This window comes from Mus caroli, chromosome 3 (assembly GCF_900094665.2).
Source record: "Mus caroli chromosome 3, CAROLI_EIJ_v1.1, whole genome shotgun sequence".
NCBI lineage: Eukaryota > Metazoa > Chordata > Mammalia > Rodentia > Muridae > Mus > Mus caroli.
Window position 1 is genome coordinate 125,356,268 of NC_034572.1, and position 12,429 is coordinate 125,368,696.

Below are 12,429 nucleotides of genomic sequence, written 5' to 3' on the forward strand. Positions count from 1 at the left end.
TCTCTCTCTCTCTCTCTCTCTCTCTCTCTCTCTCTCTCTCTGGCTCCCTCTCTGGCTCTCTTCGCCACTGGCTCCTGATGGGGTAAGCAATAAAGCTTGTGCTGCAGAAGATTCCGGTTGCCCTGAGCGTGTTTTTACCAGGGGGAACACAAAAGCTCGCAATACTATTCCCCTCCCAAGAACCTCCCCATGGTCTATTTATATTTTCCTGGTTTCAGTGGTTACTCCATATTATATACTGAGGTGTGAGGATTTGAAACTAGGAACCACAGAGGAGAGAAAACAATGACATTTGTCTTTATGGATCTGGGTTACCCCATTAAATATAATCTTTATAGGTCCATACATTTACCTGAAAATTCCATGGTTTAACCCTTTCTTTATAGCTGAATACAAATCCACTGTATACATCTATCACATTTCCATTCTCCATTCATCCACCAAAGGACTTCTAGGTTGTTTCTGTTCCCTAGCTATTGTGGAAAGTGTAGCTCAAAACACTGCTAAGCAAGTATTTAAGGAGTAGGATGTGAACTCCTTTAGACACATGCCCAGGAGTGGTATAGCTGGGTTACATGGGAGATTAACTTTTAGCTTTTTGAAGATTCTTCATATTGATTTCCAGGGTGGCTGCACCGATTTGACTCCTACCAAGAGCGAAGGAATTCACAAGTCTTGGTTGCTAATCATCTTGTCTAGCTAAGCCATTTCATCTCTCTGGGGTGAGATGAAATCTCAAAGTTGTTTTAATTAACACTCCCTTAATTACTAAAGATGACGACAACTTTTGAGCTACTTCTTCAACACCTTTTAATTTCTTCTACCAAGAACCCTCCATTTAAATCCTTAGTGTATTTATTAACGGAGTCATTTTCCCCCCTGAGTCACTGCTGTTTTGAATTCTTTGTATGTCCTGGATATTAATCCTCTCTCAGGTGATAACTGGCAAAGGCTCTCACCCCCTGGGTCTCTTTTTTACTCTGTTGCTTCCTTAGCTGTACAGAGCTTTGATTTTTACGAGGTCTCATTTATCAAACATGGGCATTAATTCCCTGGCAAAGGGAAACTTGTTTAGAAACTCTTTTCCTATTCCTCTATCTTGTAGGACCACGATTTTAGTGTTTGGGATTCAAATTGAGCTTTTTAGTCCCTTTTGGATCTAATTTCTGTACTGGGTACTTGATATTGGTCCAACTTCATCCTTCTGTATGTAGACACTGACTTTCTCAGCACCATGTTGACACTACCAACTTTCTCTGGTGTATGTTTCTTGCCTCCTTGCCAAATATCAGATGCTTAAAGTTATAAGTAGTCATGTTTGGGTCTTCTATTTTTCCCATTGATTTACATGTCTATGTTTTTGTGCTATAAAAAAAGTTTTATTATTTATTACTGTGGCTCTATAAAATATCTTGAAGCATGGAAGAGTAATTCCTTCAGTCTTCTTTTCTATTGGAATTGCTTGGTGATCATTTTATAGTTCAGGGATGTGGTTGTATCTTTTCTAAATTCCTTGAATTCTTTGATAAAGTTTATGATTTTTCTTGTAAATTCTGTTTCCTGGGATTTATATAAATAGCACTGGAGAACACTTTTACAGGACTAATCGGTCTGAATGAACTTCTTTCTTTGGTCGTGTGTCTGATGTGATCATCTGGCCTTCCTTAGTCTGGGCAAGTGGAAGTGCATAGCCTGGATTAGGCCAAGTATAGGTAGGAGATGAGCTATTGAATTGAATCATGGAAGGGTGACTCCAAAATCTGGGGTCTAGAGCTAGGCTAGGCAAGGGGGTTCACAGGTCTGGAACTAGGCTTGTGGGTATGTAAATCATGACTGGTTGGAGTAAGAAAGAACCCCTGTGTAATATTGAAAATAACAGCTTTTATCTGTGAGTCTGATGCCAATTGTTATGATGTTCGGGAGGTCAAAACCAACTTCTTTCAAATAGATTGCAAAATGAAATGAAAAGAAGACAAGTCAAAACACTTATTAGGATTCCAACTCAAGTGATGTCTGTAGTGAAGACACGAAAGGGAAAATTGTATTTTTTCCCTCTGACCTTAACTTACCCTAATTTCCTCATTTTTGTGGTCAATAATGGATACAAACATCCCTTCCTTGACTTCTTACACTAACCAGATCACTGGCACACAGTAGCCTTTTACTTAATGAGAGCCATCTGGGTATTGATCCTAATGATGCATCTAAGATTAATAAATGAGATGTAGGCATTTAGTTTTATTTAAAAAAAAATCACTCGCATAAAATTCAGAGTAATTTCTGACCTCAAAGGATAAACATACAGGATTTTAAAGATCAGAGTACGGGTTTGTTTTGTGGAGATTCTCTCTAGTGTACTTTTAAGCGTGTAACGGACTTTTCACATGAAGTCCCTGTGATATAATACTTGCATATGCAATTGGAAATCATTTAACTGTAACACTTTCAGTTACTGCTGATTTCCCCACAGACGTTGGCTTCTTGCTTTGCAGTCACAACAATGCCAAGTTCTTGTGTCACTTAGTCTCAAACAGTGTTGTTGCTCACTGGAAAAACTTAGAGGCTTAGAAGTGACTTCAGCAATGTGTACACACTGACCTTGGCTAACTGAAGAGAGGAAAGCACACATTAGTGAGACATCATCATTTTAAGACTGAGAGAACAAAGTGGTGGCTGAAAAAAAAATTGCAAAGTGGCCGTTTGCAATTCAGCAGATCAACCCATCTTCTCCAAATGAATTGAAAATCCATGTGCAGTGTTCACAGAGATGGGGTGCTTTCAAATATGAACTACTCAAGCCTAATCTTGTTGAAAAGTTGTATACAAGAACTTCATGGCTCCTCTTGGAGGTATATTTGCATGAACGGATGTTTGGGGCTGAATTTATGTGTCTTTTTGGACAAGAACATGGCATGAATTGAAGTAATATTTCTTCTCTCACAGAGGAAAAGTCATGTTGGTAAAATTCCACTCCATGCATAGTTTGCTCTGAGCTTAAGAATGGCGATCTGCACCATGGGCTTTTAATATTGATTCTTAGAGAATATAATTAATATGCAGAAGCCGGAGCTGGATATCATGGCGGAATATTTATTTCCAAGGAGGCAAGCAGGAAGTTCAGGGTTACTGTCTCTTGTCACGAAGTTTCTTCCTGCTAGTTCTAGAGCTTTCATCAGATCAAAATGCTAAAATATCTATTTTATTTTACCACTTCCATGCTCAAAAACTTTCGTAGGAAGTGATGATGTTTTGTGTCTACTCGATGCCATCTGTGCTTTAAGCATAAGCCTAGCCCTGTCCCAAACCCTGCAATGATTTGGCTGGGCCAGTCTGCTTGTGCCCACTTTCCTATATACACAGATGTTCTGCTCCCACCCATTCCAGGGCATCCCCCAAATTAGCATGGCCTTCTACCCTCTTACCGAAATACTTTCTTTTAGTGAAAATAGACATTTAAAAAGCAATATACTTGGATTAAGGTTCTCCTCTCCCAACTCTGAGATTCCTCCACCTCCCCTCCCATTCTAATCTACACTCTTTCTTTCTCTGCTTAGAAACCAAATGGGTGTCTAAATCATAATAATGAAATAAGATAAAAATGAAAACAAAACAAAAACCCATAGTGGAATAGGACAAAACAAACAGAAGGAAAAGAGCCAAAGTAGAAACAGGAGAAGCACATAGAGGCTTCTCTATGAAAAATGAACAAAAAATAACCAAACAACAACAACAACAAAAATAACAACAACAACAACAGCAACAAAACCAAAACAAAAAGAAATGCCCTGAAAAAAATATTATGAAACAAAGGACCACCAGAGATGGCAACAACAAAAAATAACAACAACAACAGCAACAAAACCAAAACAAAAAGAAATGCCCTGAAAAAAATATTATGAAACAAAGGACCACCAGAGATGGCAACAACAAAAAATAACAACAACAACAGCAACAAAACCAAAACAAAAAGAAATGCCCTGAAAAAAATATTATGAAACAAAGGACCACCAGAGATGGCATTGAGTTCCTTTTGTTGGCCGTCTACTGCAGGGCATGGGCCTGCCCTTAGTGGTTTGTATCTCCCATGGGACTTCATTGGATGGAACTAATTTTTCCCATTTGTGAGTGGCTATCAAAGTTAAATTGCCAAATAATAAGGGAGATGGATCCCCAACTAGACATATCTCATCACCAAATGAAGCTTTTAGTGTGGGGAATTGATTATATATAAATGAATTTTTGGCCAAATGGGTTCCATGAGAATCCCCTAACAACCCAGGCTGTTGCCATGGTATTGGTTTCTCTCCACTAACTGACAGTAAGGTCCTAGTCACTTAAGACAACACCTACATAGCCCATCAAACACTGGAGAAATTGAGCTGGTGTCTACCTAAAGCCCTCATCCTTATGGATTAGTGTTTAGGGTACTGGATGGTATTCTGCAGGCTACCGAAGAAGAAAGGGAATCCATAGCCAAGGTACAAAATCTTCAGTTTGCAACGATGATCTGCCTGCAACATGGGCCAATACTATAATAGCACAAAGTTCATGAGAAGAACCAATATCTGATTGAATTTAGGGCCCACTCCATGAGATAGAATCCATCCCTGAGCATACTTGAATGGTCAAGAAACCTAAGACCTAAGGGAAAACCAAACACTATCACTCTGCCAAAGGAAAACAGCAATAAAATGACTTCTAATGACATTCTACTGTGTTCATAGATCAGTGAAGCTTAGTCATCTATCAGAGAAGCTTCCTCTTGCAGCAGAAGAGAACAAATACAGAGATCCACAGATAGGCAATATGCAGACAGGGAGAGATCTTGGAACATTCGGTCTTAAGGGGATGTCTCCACCAAATCTCTCCCCACAGGGCTCAGAAAACCCTGTGGAAGAGGAAGTGAAAAAAATTCTAAGAGCAATAGGGATGGAAGATACAAAGGAAACAGTGCCTTTCAGATACTGGAGCGCTGACACAGCTATGAACTCATAGACTGGCAGCATGCACAGAGCCTGTACAAGTCTAAGCCAGATGGGGGCCCAGCACTGAAAGACAAAGTGGACACAAGCCCCCATCCCTAACCCTGAAGTTATCTCATCTTAAACTTGAAAATAATCAGAAATTCTTAATCTAATGACTGCAAATCACTTCTGTAAATTCCTTCAAAATAAACTGATCTCCATAACGTCTGCGAATATTCAGTTTCTTATGTCTACAGCCTATCAGAATTGCCTATTTTACTTCTTCTGTGTGAACAGGAGTCGATATATTTTAATCTCAAAGAGTTAAATGGAATGAGAACTCAAGAATGTGGGAACGCTTATGTAAGTTCTGAGAAGGAGGAAAGTAGAGACAGTTAAACGTGGATTCATTTCCCATCCTCTTGATAAATCATCATTTCATTTGAATGCCCTATGATATGTTTGAGTACAAAATGTCTCTCATAGGCTCATGTGTTGAATGCTTGTGGTAATATTTGGGGTGGTTGTGGCAACTTTTGGAAGTGGGGTCCTGTTGTGGGACGTGGGCCACTGGAGTTATGCTTTTGAAAGTGATGTCTGGTCCTAGTTGGCTCTTCTCCTCCCATTTCCTGTTGACAGTGAAATAAACAGCCTTCTCCTCACTTGCTCCCATTGGCATAACTCAATTTACCATAGAGCCAGAGTCCACGGAGCCAAGGCCAGGAGTAAAATCCCTACAGTCATGAGACAGAACAAATCCTCAATCCCTTAAGCAGTTCTCTCAGACTTGGTCTTAGCCATGCTAAAACTACATCTTCTCCTTTTTTATTCCTAGAGATTAGGGTGATCATTCAGTTCTACTGAGTTCTAAATAAGAGGTGGCTGTTGGATAAGTAAAGGACAGATGCTGTTTCACTTCAGTGAAAGAATGAAATGGCTGAACCAACTAGGAGTTTGACCATGTTTTCAACTTTAGTGGCTGTATCAATTGCTGTCAGCACTATTTATGTGGAAAATTGCATGGACATAGAATAATTGGCTCTGCAGTCTAATTGCAGCACAAAAGAACCAAATAGTTTCTCCAGTATACTCGCAACAATAATTAACCAGAACCCAGAAATACCATACAACTCAGGAAAGTTACTTCAAAGCTTAGAAGTGAAGCAATGCCGGATATAAGAGAGGGGAATTTCTGATATTTTTCAAATTTAATCTGATGATGATTAGCCTGTAGTAAGATGTGCATATTGGCTAAAACAGAAGAAGAGACAAAAAAAAAAAAGAGTAATTTTGGCACATTGCTTTTTTCTGTCATCACTTTGGGATTAGAAGGGCTTAGTTCCTTTTAATATCCCACGGGTACGGATCCAGGACATCAGAAACTAGATATGGTGCCTGAAAACGAGTCCCCTGGAGGGCGCCTCTCCTGAAGGAGCATGGAGCTGTGTCCTTCTCCCAAGGGGAGGTGCTCACTTCTGCCCGGCTCTAGACGTTTTTGCACAACTTCAGATAAGATTAAAATTAAGAAAACATTCTGGACAAACATATTTGCTCATAACTACGACCAACAGCTGCCCAATAACTAAAAACGGTGACGTTTTAAAATTGCTAAGTAGTGGAGGCACAGCTTCCCTTAAAATCTGCTACTTCCTTCTGTTGGGAGACTGTGTTCCTTAGGGAGATGTAAAGATTATCTGTCTCTTCCTTAGGAGGTCCCTCACACCAAAGTACAAGTCACCCAAATTAAACCTGGAGAAATAATGAGTTTATTTGGTTTGCTTGCAGATTATGGATAGGAGGCTGCCTACAGAACATGGGAAACGCAAGAGCAGCTTCACTGGAATGTCCCCATCTGCATAAGTGATCTCTTCTCTATAGCATACAGATTGGTTCCTTCTTCAACTAACCTTCTCCAGCCTGTAAACTCTAACATATTGGTACTCAACCTGTGGGTCATGATCCCTTGGTGGTGGTGGTAGTGGTGGGTGAAATATCAGATACCCTGCATATCAGATATTTATATCACTATGCATAGCAGTAGCAAAATTATCGTTTGAAAGGAGCAACAACATAATTTTATGGTTGGGAGGGGCCACCACAGCATGAGGAACTGTATTAAGAGCTTTGCAGCTTTAGGAAGGTTGAGAATCACTGGTGTAGCACTTCCCTGAGACACTTTTCATCCTTCAGTGAGGGAATGGCAGCAGGCAGAAGCCTGAGGTTCTTGCAAGCAGGCACAGCTGGTTTGATGCCCATGGTAGCGGCTGAGCTTGGGGAATGACCTATGCAACAGCTCAGCCTTCTCACCCAACATCTCAACTCTTGAGTCACTCTCTCAGACTTGCTGCTATTTGGACTGGGGAGGAATGTGTAATTAAAATGACATTGCTTCCTTCCTGAAAATATAAATATTATTGTGTATAATGTCTATGTGATTCTTCATACCAAAAGTTCCACTGTCCATAAGGGAAGTCTTGAATGTCAGGCATAAAAGCATATTTATTCTTCAGAAATCTGCAAGTGTGTACTTGTTTTCCTATTTTATTTTTATTTTTTGAGACAATCTTGTTGCATACCCAGTTTGGCCTGGAACTCACAATCTTTCTGCTTCTGCCTTCCCAATACTGAAATTAGTTTTGTAGCACCGTGCCTAGCTTAAGTGAATATTACATAGCATTGCAAATTCCTTTCTACATGCAATGTTCTTTTTAGTAAATTGTAAAGAAGGATCTTAGGAGAGTGTAGTAGCATAGAAAAATACATAGCTACAAGTTCTATTGTATTTATAAAACGTCTTCTGAAACACAAAATTTATTGGTGAGGGTTGTTTTTTCTTATGCCTATGGGATAATATGTCTGAATGAAGAAATTGATTCTTAGAGAATCTAAATTGGAGCACAAGTTTATCTTTGGGTAACTTTTCTCATCACTTATAGAAAGAAAGATGAAACTTTAGTGTGAACTGTGGCAAACATAGATCTTATAGTCATGTTTTTAAGTTAGCGTAATAGTGTCTTCACATTGAAATGTTGTTGTTGTTGCAGCTGTTGTTGTAATAGTTACATTAAAGCATATTCATCAGCATCACAATTCAGGAAACCTAAACATTGATTATATTTCTATTATTAGAGAACACTTTTTCTATCTTCTTTCCCCTCCTTTGAAGTGCTTATTCATTTTGATTCTGTTGCTTAGATATAAACTTTTCTGACCACTAAATATTATGAGTAAAATAAATACCGCCTTTGATTTTTTCCTTCTGTCTTAAACCATTTGAAAAATCAGAACACATTTTATCATCTTGCTGAGAACTCAGGCTTGGTTTTTAGCACATAGTAAGTGGCTCACAGCTGCTTGTAACTTTAGTTCTAGGAAATCGGATACTCTCTTCTGGCCTCTTCAGGCATCACATATGTGTGCTGCATGTATACACTTAGGCACACACATACACCTGTACATACACACACACAACAAATAAATGTAAGCATCTTTAAATCCTTCATTTGGAGATACAAGGATGGCTCTATGCTTTAGAGTATTTACTGCCATTACAAAGGACGCCACATTGAGTGTTCTGGTCTTGGCACCCACAAGGAGCAGTTTACAACTGCCTTCAGTCCAGCTCGCTCAGATGTGGCACCCTCTAGTGGCCGCCTTTGGCACTGCACTCATGTGTACAAACACATTTTTGTAATCTCAGCTCTGGAGAGGCAGAGGTGGGAGACTGGTGAGTTCAAGTAATAGTAAATACTCCATGATGAAACAACAACAAAATTCCCCTCCTTCCAAATAACACAAAGGACCCCACTGCTAAGTCCCCAAACATTTCCATCCTGTTTTTCTGAGTCGCGAATGTAAATCCCAATCACCAGAAAAGAGCCTTAGTGAAAGACAAAGACATCTGGTGTGTTTATTAAAGTAAAAGGACCTTTATTTTACACAGTTTTCGCATTCTTCTTCCTAATGGAGAGATTTATTATTCAAAGAAATTAGTAGCCACATGGAGAGGTGAGGCCTCCTGTTTATTTAACATTTCACATCCAATAACGGTTCGTTATTTCAGTGGTCCTGTAAGTAAGAGGAGACCCACGGGAGTTCATGCTAATGCAAGCACTATGAATAACTGAGCTAACTTGCCAACTCAATACATCCGCTTGACTCAAACCCATGTTCTGACCAGCATAAAGCCTGTAGCCCATAAAAGAAAAAGACGCCTTGGTGCTGGAAAGTGTACATTTAATAGAATTGAGAAAACATGTTCTGACTTGGGCTTTATACATAAAGTCTGAAAAATGACTTAAAATAGACTTGTATGTCGTGCTAGGAACACAGGAGACTTTCTCAACTCTTTGTGTTTTTTCCTTACCATCCCCTCTGGAAACTCTGTAAACATTTTCTCCCCTGGTTGATCCCCTTGTCCCATGAAAATTTAATACCACAGACATACTTCATATCTTTTTTTATATACTGTGGCTCTTCAGGGGGCCACAAAGCATTGTAATAAGAACTTTTCCTCCCTGGGGGGGTGCTGTTGCCGCTGAGATTGTAGGAGAGTGACTGGTTCTGGCTTATCTTCCCATCCCAACCCCATCACCAGACAGAGGAGGCGGCAGTGTGGGAGAGCCCAGCCCTGTATACAGCGTCTGTCAGGATTCCGTTGTTTGTGCAGAAGAACTGGGGTGTGTAAGAGAACCTTGATGAACCCCAGCTTGCTCTTCAGGAGAATGGGATGACAATTCCCAACTGAGAAGAAGTTCCTGTGAGAATGGAAAGGGACGGTGCCCTTAGAGCACCGAACTTTAGGAGGCAGAGTTCAGCCAGATCCTTTCCTTCCTTCTTGACATAGGCACAGCACACAGACTTTGGACTGCCCAGACGGACGGCTGATGAGAGCCTGAACTTTAACTGCATCTGGTACAAATGCAGAGTTCCCAGGCAAGAGGCTCTTTTTCTGTGAAAAGAGGGCACTCCTTTCTCACTTGGATGTTTTCATTCTGTAGCTTTGTGAGACCTTAGGAAGCATTCCCATGACCTTGCAAACAACTGATCGATCATACCTAACACTTTCAAATCTTAGTTCCCCTAATTTAAAATAATGATCTCTCTCTCTCTCTGTCTCTGTCTCTCCCTCTCTCTCTCTCCCTCTCTCCTTCTCTCTCCCTCCCCTCTCTCTTCTTTCTCTTTTTTCTCCCTTCCTCCCTCCTTCTCTCTCTTTCCTCTCTCTTCCTTCTTCTCTCTTGCCCTCCCCCTCTCTTCTTTTCTAGTATTTAGAAAATATTATTTTTCTAGTATTTCTTCTTTAGAAATGTAATTTTTGAAATTTAAGAGTTACAGGCTACCTCAGTTGTCCCAACAGTAAGGGACTGTGCTTGGACTGAAAACTCTGTCCCCAGTCATTTCCTTCTCACCACCATATTTTTTTTCCTGGAAACATTAATGAAGGACACTTAGCTGTGTTTCTAATTCTACTCTGGTTACTACCTTTACAGAGTGGAAAGAGAAATGATATTGGATAAGTCACATTGTTTTATTATTATTATTATTAGGTATTTATTTCATTTACATTTCCAATGCTATCCCCCACACCCTCCCACACCCACTCCCCCACCCACCCACTCCCACCTCTTGGCCTTGGCGTTTCCCTGTACTGAGGCATATAAGGTATGCACGACCAATGGCCTCTCTTTCCACTGATGGCGACTAGGCCATCTTCTGATACATATGCAGCTAGAGACACGAGCTCCAGGGGTACTGGTTAGTTCATATTATTGTTCCACCTATAGGGTTGCAGATCCCCCCAGCTCCTTGGTTACTTTCTCTAGCTCCTCCATTGGGGGCCCTGTGCTCCATCCAATAGCTGACTGTGAGCATCCACTTCTGTGTTTGCTACACATAATTTTTTTAATGCATGAACTCATGTATTTACATCACATCCACCCTCCTCCATATCTCTTCCTAACTTTATTGTTATTTCTTCTATTTTCTCCTCCTCCTCTTCCTCCCCCTGCCCCTCCTCTTCCTCTTCATTGTTTTCCTTCTGTATCCACCAAATCTCCCTAGTACTGTCCATATGCATGTGGAGGGAGCACACATCCACAGGAGTGTGAACTACACCCCTGGAGAAAACTCCTTTCTCCCTCACGGCCATCAACAGGCAGTAGTTTCTCAGGTAGGAGTAGGGTCTCATGAACCCTCTCCTTCTCCGTGTCTGAGTGTTGATTGGCTTGATCTTCTGCAGGTCATATGCTGGCTACCACACCTACTGTAAGTTCATGCACGCAATGGCCCTTTAATGTCCAGAAGCCATTGTTTCATAGCCATCTTTCCTGACCTCTGGTTCCTAGAGTCGTTCTTTTCATCTTCTGCCATGTTTCCTGAACCTTAAGAGTGGAGGAGGTATGGTATAGATATCCCGTGTAGGATTTAGCATTCCATAGTCATTCATCCTGAGCACTTTGATGATTCTGAGTATCTGTGTGAGCCACCCACAGCCACATTAAGAAGTTTCTCTGGTAAAGGTGAGAGTGGTAGTGGTTTATGGGTATTTAAGCTGGTACTCAGGATGCTTTGCTGTAAGTTGCAGGATGAGGAAAGGCATCAGCCATCTTACAGCTGGGAAACTTGTGAGCTGCAATAATAACCATGAGCAGCAATGACTTTTTTTTTTTTTTGGTAGGGGTGGCATGAATAAGGAGGTGACCAAAAGCTTTCTTAATGGGTCTGATGCCCTCTGCACAGAAGGACGTTCATTCATCATACTGTCAACCTTGGTTGAGACCCCATGGCTGCCACAGCTATTCTTTTGCTAAAGAGGCACTGTATCAAACTGTTTTAGACATTAAGATTTATCTATAGGAACAAAGACAGTCAGGTAAGTGATTTCTGTTTGCTAAAGTGGCATTGTTGCCTAGCACGTCTCTGTGACATTCTGTGTGAGAAAGTTTGTGATTTACTGCGGAGCAGAGGAAGGCAGAGCTCTGAGGGGCTAATGTCACAGATGCTGCAGGGAACCACACCCCCCAGGGAGCACTGGACTGCTAACTTAGGTGGGAGAGCGAGGGAAAAACAAAAGGATACCTCTAAGCTGTTCTTGGATTGAAGGGAGAAGCCCCCCCCCCACACGTAGTGTTTGTGCTAGCCCAAGTTATTTGGAAATCTTTCAGACAGATTAAAAATCATAAAGAGTTCTGCAACAGGCAGCCGTGTGTCCGCCATTAGTTAGACAAAGGAAGTGTTACAAACCTGATTGGCTCTAGGTGAAGGGCTCAAGGACTATGGGAGTTTGAATGACAAACGTACTGCATACAGTCATGTACATGTATTTGAACATTTGATTCCCAGTGTGTGGTAATGTTTGGGAATGTTATGGAACTTTGAAGAAGAAGAAGAAGAAGAAGAAGAAGAAGAAGAAGAAGAAGAAGAAGAAGAAGAAGAAGAAGAAGAAGAAGAAGAAGAAGAAGAAAAA